At 36.5% G+C, this 10,066-nt stretch overlaps 1 protein-coding gene across 10 annotated transcripts in view; it reads right to left on the reverse strand.

Annotated features, from left to right (window-relative positions):
* WDFY3 (WD repeat and FYVE domain containing 3) overlaps positions 1-10,066 on the reverse strand; it is a 290,160-nt gene that overhangs the window by 262,818 nt on the left and 17,276 nt on the right. Inside the window, exon 1 of one of the 10 annotated variants that reach the window (XM_049630813.1) lies at positions 5,582-8,339. The exons of the other annotated variants lie outside the window; for them this stretch is intronic. The gene's annotated coding sequence lies outside the window, so the exon portion shown is untranslated. Of the gene's footprint in view, positions 1-5,581; positions 8,340-10,066 lie in introns of those variants that run through there. 10 annotated transcript variants of the gene reach the window in all.

A 10,066-nucleotide genomic window follows, 5' to 3' on the forward strand; every position in this document is an offset into this window, starting at 1 on the left:
TTACATAACTCATACAATGTAACATCTGTGCCCAAAATCTCCTAATGGCTTCTCATCCCAGAGTAAATGCCACAATCTTTAAAATAGCATAAAAAGAACCTACATAATTCGGCCCCTATTACCTCTGACCTCATTTCCTACTGACCTCCTTGCAATTCCATATTCACGCTAGACATAACTCCTGCCTCAGAGCCTTTACACTTGCTATTCTCTCTGCCCAAATGCTTTTCCAGGAGATGATTATCTCTACATGCCTCACTCCTACACTATCTTCAGATCTTTGCACAAATATTTGTCTCCTGAACTAAATCTTTCCTGTCCACTCTTTTTAAAACTGTAACAATTTTACTCCCAGCATCCCTAATCTACCTATTTTTCTCCAATGTTACTAACATAAATTTATTTCACTTCTTTCCTGTTTGTCTATATCCTCCCACAAAAACATAAAACCCACAAGGGCAAGAGCTTTGTTTTGTTTGGTGCTATACCTTCAATGCCTAGAAAGGGTTATGGCACACAGTAGGCATTCAATAAACATTTTTTTAACGAACAAATAAGTAATTACACTCTTAGGCTAAAAATTACAATCTTCCTGAGTTTACAAAACAAGAATATCTAATCAGGGGCAATAGATTTTTGATGTAAAATAATCATTCTAGTATTTCAACAGTTAAGTGATAACAACTCGAAAGACTTCAATAGGCATTGTAGCCAATACTTCTAGAAAATTAAAGTAATCGCTGTAGTAAATAGTTCCCCTCCCCAAATCAGGTCTTAAATTCTAGCTGTCCACACAGTGACACTTATTTTCCACTAACTGCTGTCATATTCAACAATGGTTGGCTGGCAGAGGCACAACACCAACACACAGGAAAATATTACAAAAATGTTCATTCCAAACTGGTTCCAGACAAAGAACCATACTCTTTATAAATAAAGAAACTCTAAAAATAAAGGGCAGATATTTTTAAGTGTTTTAAATATGTGGTTTGGAAATAATTTCAGACTTACATAAAAGCTGCAAATATAAGAATTAAAAACCACCACTATGCCTAAAGTCACCAATTGTTAATGTTACCCTCTTTGTTTTATCGTCTGTGCTCATGGATTCTCTTGCACTTCCTTTCCATTCACACGGACACACACACTCACACTATTTTTCCTCTAAACAAACCAAAGATAAATTATATAACATCACAGCCCTTTGCTCCATTGACTCACTATGCATTTCCTAAAAATAGAGATATTCTCTTTTATAACCAGAGTAATCTTCAGTAATTTGAACAGTGTTACAATGTTTTTATTTTCTCTAGTATCCACATCCCCAATTTTTTCAATGGGTCCTTCAATACTATCCTTTTATAGTATTTTCCCCCCATCCAGTATAGGGTCAGGTGGTGCAGTTAGTGATTATCTCTCTTAAGCCTTCTTTAATACAGAACATTGCCCTGTCTTTTATGACATTCAATTTTTGGAAGAACACAGCTCCATCCCCCACTTTTTAAAATGTTTTAATTTTTGAGAAAGAGAGCATGTGCATGTGCGTGTACACACAGGGGTGGGGCAGACAGAGGAGGAGAGAGAGAATCCCAAGCAGGCTCCATGCTGTCAGTGCAGAGCCCGAGGAAGGATGGCTTGATCCCATAAATCATGAGATCATGACCTGAGCCAAAATCCAGAGTTGGACACTTAACTGAGCCACCCAGGTGCCCCTCCCTCCTCTAAGTAGAATGCTCCTCAGTTGAGTCTGTCTAATGTTTCCTCATGATGAGATTCAGGTTATGCAGTTTGGGCCAGATTACCACACAGATGATGGTATGTCCCCTCAGGATGTCATATCTGAAATCACATGGTAGTCATTTGCCCCACGTTGTTGTCACCAACGTATAAACCCAATTTTGTACCTTGCAAATAATAAGTCATTTGTTGGAAGACACTTTAATACCATGGAAATAACCTTCACCTCATCAACATGCTCCCTCGATTTTGTTATTTCTTGCCCTGTCTTATCTTTACTATAATGGCTGCAAATTGACGATTTTCCAGCTCTAGAACTTAGAATTCTACTGTAAGCAAGAGACCTCCCTTCTCTACTTATTCATTTATCAGTTTATTTACTATGAATAATGATTCCTATTTCTACTGGTTCATAATTAATTATTATACTTATTTATGATTAAATTAATACAGACTGAATGAACCAGTAGGAAACCCAACAGGCTTCTTATGAAATGCTCCCATTTAAAAAAAAAATTTTTACTTTCTAGTACATAAAAAAAGAAAAGGATACAGGTCACCTGGTATGTACCCTGCCCAGACCTGCAATCAGCCAATTCTCTGAAGATCTCTGGTTCCTCTGTGCTGGGAACAGTGGTACAGACCAAGATTTGGGAATTAAGTGTTCTCATTGTTCTTTTCTTCTCAGCCTTTTTGCTGGAGTTACCAGGAAATATACAAATGCATATATATATATACACATATATATACACATATATATACATATATATGTATATATATGTGTATATATATATGTATATATATGTGTATATATATGTGTATATATACACGTATGTATACAGATATATGTGTATATACATATATATACATATATGTGTGTATATACATATATATGTGTATATATATATACACACACATACGCATACAAATATATGTGTACATACATGCCACACGTAGATACACATTTGTGCACACATATACATACTAGTTGCAAAAATAATGACTTCACATTAATACCTTTAATTTCAATCCATCTCCACAGGATTAATTTCTGCCTTTCCCCTTTCCATATTTGCACGTCCCTCCATCCTCAGGCCCTGGCTCCAATAATCTAAATATTTAGCCAATGCATGATACACCTAAAAATGACCCAGAGCTGCTTTGCCTATGTCACTACAAAAATAAACTCTAGTAGAAAGAGTTCAAGATTTGTTTGCAATCCCTCCCTCTTCCTCCACCCAAGTTGAGGGTAAATAGTCAAATACTGTGTTAATGAATCATTTAGACTCATTCTTCCCTTACAATATAGGTATAGCACTAGATTAAAATACAGACAGGTTCATTTATTTTAATAGTTTAAGATTTTTCCCATCCCTATCTTATTTTGAATATGGAAGATAACATGCTTTGTTTTGAAAAGTCAATATATAAAAAGATACACTTTGGGGGTGCCTGGATGGTTCAGTTGGTTGAGTATCTGACTCTTGATTTTGGCTCAGATCATGGTCTCATGATTCGTGGCATCGAGCCTGGTGTCAGGCTCTGCTCTGACAGTACAAGGAGTGCTTGGGATTCTCTTTTTCAAAAATAAATAAACATTTTTTTTTAAGATATACCTTGAGGAGGGTCATTCTCTCCCATAAATCTTTGGTCCCATGGCCTCCAACCACCCCTACCTTTGCAAAGTTGAGCATGCATATATCTATATCTATATCTATATCTATCTATATCTATCTATATCTATAGATATAGATATATCTATATCTATATCTATCTATATATATATAAAACCCCTCACCCGTTTCTTAAATCAAAAGATATCAAACTATATATGTGTGTTTACTCTAACCAGCTCAAACCAGACTGGAGGAAGCTCTTCCCAAAACATGGTATGAGACCAATAATTTCCTAATGCCAAAACCAAACAAAGACATTAAAAAAAGAGAAAGAGACTAGAAATCTGATATCCTTTGTGAAGACAGATGCAAAAAATTTGAACAAAATATTAGCAATATATAATAGAAATATCACATCATGACCAAGTTGAGTTTATCCTGGAAACACAAGGCTGGCTCAACAGTTGAAAAATTAATATAATTCATTATATCAACTGAATAAAGAAGAAAAAACATATGATAATCTCAGTACAAAATAAGCATTTGACAAAATCATCCATTCATGATTTTAAAAACTCTTACTAACCTAGTAACAGAATGCAACCTAACCTGATAATTGTCATCCTTAAAACAAACACAGCAAATACCTATTTAAAGGTGAAATTATGAATGCTTTCTGTCTTTAACATTATATTGGAAGTCCTAGCCAGTGCTACCAGGTATAGAAAAGAAATAAAAAGCATACATTACAAAGGAAGAAATAAAACTTTTTCCCAGGCAACATGACTATATAGAAAACCCCAAAGAATCTACAAAAACCCTACTAGATTTAATAAGGGAATTTAGCAAGGTTGTAGTATACAAAATTCAATATATAAAGATCATATTTCCACATATCAACAAGTAAAAATTATATATATACATACTGTCATTTATAACAGCAACCAAAAAACATGAAATACTTGGGGATAAATCTAACACACTGTGTGTTAAGATCTGTACTCTGAGCACTACAAAACACTGATGAGATACATCAAAGATGACCAGAGTAAAGAGAGATATAACATGTTCACAGATCTGGAGACTCAACATAGTTATCACTTCTCTTCAAATTTATCTATGGATTTAACGCAATCTGCATCTGAATTCTAGTACTTTTTTTTTTTTTTTAACTGACAGGATTATTCTAAGCTTTACACAGATAAGCAAGGAAACTAGAAGCCAAAACAATTTCAAAACAAACAAGAAAGTCAGAGTACTCATATTACTTGATTTCAAGACTTACTCTAAAGCTACAGTAATCAAGACAATGTAGTACTGATGACAGGACAGACACCTACATTAACGGAAAAGAACAGAAATTCCAAAAATAGATGCACACGTGTTGTCTACTGATTTTTGACAAAGATGTCAAGCAATTCAATGGAGAAAAAAGACAACTTTTCACCAAATGGTTCTAGGGCACCTGTATCCATATACAAAAACCAAAACCAAAACAAAAGAATCTCAACCAGCCCATACATCAGAACATATCCAAAATTTAACTCAAAATGAAGCATAGATCAAAATGCAAAATGTAAACTATAAAACTTCTAGAAGAAAACAGTGCTAAATAATGTTGACTTTCGGTTAGGCACAGAATTCTCTGAACAGAATTCCCTGAATTTCTCAGCACAAACCACAAAAGGAAACGCTGTTGTCAGTGTTTCTCTCTGTTGTCAAAACTTCTCTCTTCAAAACACATGGTTTTAAAAATGAAATAGGGGTGCCTGGGTGGCTCAGTCGGTTAAGCATCTGACTTCTACTCAGGTCATGATCTCACTCACAGTGTTTGAGTTCGAGCCCTGTGTCGGGCTCTGTGCTAACAGCAGAGTCTGAAACCTGCTTCAGATTCTGTGCCTCCCTCTCTCTCTGCCCTCCCTGGCTTGTGCTCTGTCTCTCTCTCTCAAATATAAATAAACATAAAAAAAGAAAAGAGAAGCAAATTCAGGGTGACTGGCTGGGTCAGTCAGTGGAGTCTGAGCTCCCCAATGGGGGTACAGTTTACTTAAAATAAGTAAATAAACTGTTTGTTTGTTTTTTAGAAAAGAAATAAATCCACAGACTTGGAGAAAGTATTCATAACATATGCACCACAAAAAAAGACAATTAGATCCAAAATATATTAAAAACTCTTATGGCTCAATAAAATAAGCAACCTAATTTTAAAAAGAGCTAAAGAGGGGCACCTGGGTTGGCTCAGTTGGTTAAGCATCAGACTTTGGCTCAGGTCATGATCTTGAGGTTTGTGAGTTGAGTCCAGCGTTGGGCTCTGTGCTGACAGTTCAGAGCGGGGAGCCTGTTTCAGATTCTGTGTCTCCCTCTCTCTCTCTCTGCCCTTCTCCTACTCACGCTCTGTCTCTCTCCCTCAAAAGTAAATAAACATTAAAAAAAATTTTTTTAAGAGTTAAAGATGTCAATACTTCTTAAAAAGACAGATATAGACATAACAAAGAAACACATGAAAGGTTGTTCAATATTGTTAACTATTCATTAAAAGCAAATTAGAACCATTTTGAATAATACTATGAACATTAGCTTTTTGTGGACATAAGCTTTCATTTCTCTTGCATGTATACCTAGGAATGTAACTTAAGAGTTCATAGAGAATATGTTTAACTTTATAAGAAACTCCTCAATTGTTTGCTAAAGTGGCTATACCATTTCACCAGCAATGTATGAAAGGAAACTCCTAGTTGCTCCAAATCTTCACCAATTCTAACATTACCAGACTTTATTCCTAGCCATGCTAGTGTGTGTGTAATAGTATCACCCTATGGTTTAAATCTGCATTTCCTTGATGACTAGTGATGCTGAGTATCTTTCTATGTGGGATGTATTGGCCATTCATGTATCTCTGGTGCAAACCCTTTGTCTATTTTTTGACAGGGTTCTTTGTCTTATTATCAAATAGTGAGAGTTCTTAAGATATTTTGGTTCAAATCCTCTGCCAGCTATATGCTTTGCAAATATTTTTCCTGGCTTGTGGCTAGCCTTTCATTTTTAAAAATAGTACATTTAAAAGTTCATATACAGAAAATTCACTTAAAATTTGTTCATTTTTCTCTAAATATACTTGAAGGAATGTTTTTTTTTTTTTTTTTAAAAAGATATAATTGACTGCTTTTTGGGAGGTGACAAAATCATTGTCAACTACTGAATAGTCTAACGATGATACAATCCGGCCCGCACATACTAAAAACTGGAAAGTACATCCTTTTACTTCTAGTTTAGAGCTCTTCATAGCATTGGGTCCCTATCAGATACCTGACACAAAACCTAAAATTAGAAGAGAGAATAACATGTTGAAAGCCTCCTTCCTGCAATTCTTTATTGCAACTTGACCTCTGAATTATAGACATTTCAGAGTAAGATATATTATACTTTTTGTTAATTACAGTTTTATTTTGTATTTTTAAAGTTTATTTTGAGAGAGAGAGAGCGAGCGAGCGAGCAAGGGGAGGTACAGAGAGAGGGGAGAGAGAGAATCCCAAGCAGGCTCTGCACTGCCAGCACAGAGCTCAATCTCCGAAACTATGAGATCATGACCCGAGCCAAAATCAAGAGTCAGTCACTCAACCAACTGAGCCACCCAGGTGCCCCTGTTAATTATAGTTTTAAATAAAAACTTTATGTTGATGAGAAAAACAAATTCAACTTTAGTGTAAATACATGAAAAACTAATTTATGCAGTGACTTTCAAGAAGCATCTAACTCCCAAACAGGCTAAAAAAAAAATTAAAAACCACAACAACACTTTTGTTGACAGCACAGATAGCTTTATATATAAGTACTGCTTATTAGTCTTTAAATCATCCTAAAACTCTCTAACGTTAACTATAAGAAACAAAAATTTTATGCCAACATTTTCATATTAATAAAGGTGCATCCTCAACAGAATATGAAATGTCAAGTAGTACACATTTTTTGAAGTAAAACAATAAAAGTTGCTCTCCACAACACTTAATCTTCTTTTCTCCTAACCCATGCCCCAAAGATAATCAATCATAAAATTCTGCTATGCATTTTATAAACACTTCCTATGCTCAGATGTGTGTGTGTGTGTGTGTGTGTATGCACATATACATACATATATACATACACACATGCCTTCACAAAGGACATATTGTGTTTTAGCATTCTATAAACCAAAATAAAAACAAATTTTAAAATAAGGTCTTTATGGCTGAGAAACTGTACAGCATGAAATCTAAATGGGAAAAGATCTGAATCTAATTAAGACAAAAACATTTTGAAAACTTTTAGAAAATATTATTAAATTTTGGGAACTTGCAGACCACATTATTACTTCTGTAGTAGACACTTCTTGGAGTGGCTAAACAGCCTACAATCTTTCCCTTCTCTGTGCCATGATGAATGGCCTTGAAGGAAAAGATCAGAGGAAAAACCAAGGAAAGATTTAAGGAATGGCTATTTGGGAGGGGGAAAAAAAAAGGAATGGCTATTTGAATGAACCTCTTACAATGGTGCCATACCCTAAAAAATTCCTCACCAGAATCCTGCTACTACCAAATCAAACAAATCAAAATGTAAAGGCTCTTAATAATCACTGGAGAGATGGCTCAAATCAGAGATCAAGTCATAAATCCTCCTGCAGCCAGCCTAGTGCTTGCCTAGTGAGTTCATGAAAACAACCACAACCAGGTGGTAGGAAAAGCAGTTATGCAAGAGATCAATTACACTAAGATGGACCTCAGCTGCTACTACTGTCCAGCATCCATTTGCCTGAGTTCCCCATAGGCACTACTTCTTAGCAGGCAAAATACTGCAAGCCCCTTGGATTATAGAAATGGTGATGGCAGTGGGTGGGGGATGGGTTAAATAGGTGATGGGGATTAAGGAGGACACTCGTTGGATGTGGTGTTCAATCACTAAATTCTACACCTGAAATTAATACTACATTGTATGTTAACTGGAATTTAAATAAAAACTTAAAATTTTTAAAAATATTTATTCATTGTTGAAAGAGACAGAGCACAAGCGGGGGGGGGGGGGGGGGGGGGGGGAGGGGGGGCGGGACACAGAATCTGAAGCAGGCTCCAGGCTCTGAGTCGTCAGCACAGAGTCTGACATGCGGCTCGAACTCACGAACTGCGAGATTATGACCTGAGCCAAAGTTGGATGCTTAACTGACTGAGCCACCCAGGCGCCCCTAAATAAAAACTTTAAAAAAATGGTGATGGCTGATTCTTTCTATAAGAGACACCAATTCTGAAGTTGCTTTGCCAGCACCACTACACAAGATTAACCGAATGTCCCCTATAAATCACATGGCCTTTGATCTAAGCATTCACTTCAAATGGCAGTGAGTGGATGCTCAGGGCCTCATATCAAATAGACTCATCTTCAGACACAGCTGTGTCCCTAGTAGGAAGAAAAGGCTTCTTGAAGCTTCGTGTACCAGTTGTTGCTCCAGCTAAAAACTTCTGAATCTGGGATGCTGCGGCCTACAAGGCTCTGAACCACCAACCAGTAACTGCTGTTTCCTATCTCCAGAATACAATGGCTGAGGGAAACAATGATTTTCGTAGAGTGATTTCTGCTCTCAAAGTTTTGCCTTTTATCTCAAGAACTCTGAAATCTGCTGATCTAGAAGTTTTAGTACCCATTGAGGAAATATTTATACCAGGAAACAAAATAACTGCTTCACTCTATTGAAAGCTGAGCTTATCATGTTCAGTTTGATTTCCTCGCGACAGTAGAAAAACAAGAAAAGCAAAAACAGAGGCTACAGAATTGGCTGGGGGTGACTGTCCCTGACTAGCAAGGGGAGAAGAGATTGCTACTATGACTTTGGGGCTTGGAAAACCATGAGAAGAACTCAGGGAGATCTGGAATACATTCTTACAATACTATGTACACGTTAAGGTTATTGAAAGACTATCACAATTCTATACTGTTGGAATTACCAGAGGCTCAGACCCTTTCAAGAATGAAGGATTAGGAGGCACCTGGTGGTTCAGTTAGTTAAGCATCTGGCTTTGGCTTGAGTCATGATCTCACAGTTTGTGAGTTCAAGTCCTGAATTGGGCTCTGTGCTAACAGTGCAGAACCTGCTTGGGATTCTCTTTATCCCTCACTCTCTCTGCCCCTCCACCCCCCCACCTCTATCTCAAAATAAAAAAGATATGAAAAATAAAAATAAAAACAAAACAAGAAGAAGAAAGGACTAGGTCAGCTTGTTAGGAACAGAACCCTGATAAGCCAAGATACTAGCAGAAGGTACAAAATCTGAAGTAAAACAGATTAGGGTGTATGCACTGACGAAAAGCTAAAGATTGAAGCCATCATTTATATCCTTACTAGTCACTGGTGTATAGTAAGTACCCCATCTTTCCCTTTAAACACATTTTCTTTTTATTTCCCTTTCTTTTCCTCCAATCATGCAAATGACAATTTAGCAGTAATTAAATTTAAGTTGTAAAATATCAAGAATCACAATGAAACCAGTGGCAGCAGGCTATCACCTAGACTCAGTATCCCTATGGCCCTGCCTCTGGATGTGGTACCTCAGCTTGCATGGAGATTTTCTCCCACTAAAAATGCATCAACAGATGGGACAGCAGGGTTATCTTCTGCATTTACGTAAGTGGGGAGGAAAAGGAGGGGAAAGAAAAGAAGGGGAAAGAAAAGAAGGGGAAAGAAAAGAAGGG

The sequence above is a fragment of the Panthera uncia genome, chromosome B1 (genome assembly GCF_023721935.1).
Source record: "Panthera uncia isolate 11264 chromosome B1, Puncia_PCG_1.0, whole genome shotgun sequence".
Taxonomy (NCBI): domain Eukaryota; kingdom Metazoa; phylum Chordata; class Mammalia; order Carnivora; family Felidae; genus Panthera; species Panthera uncia.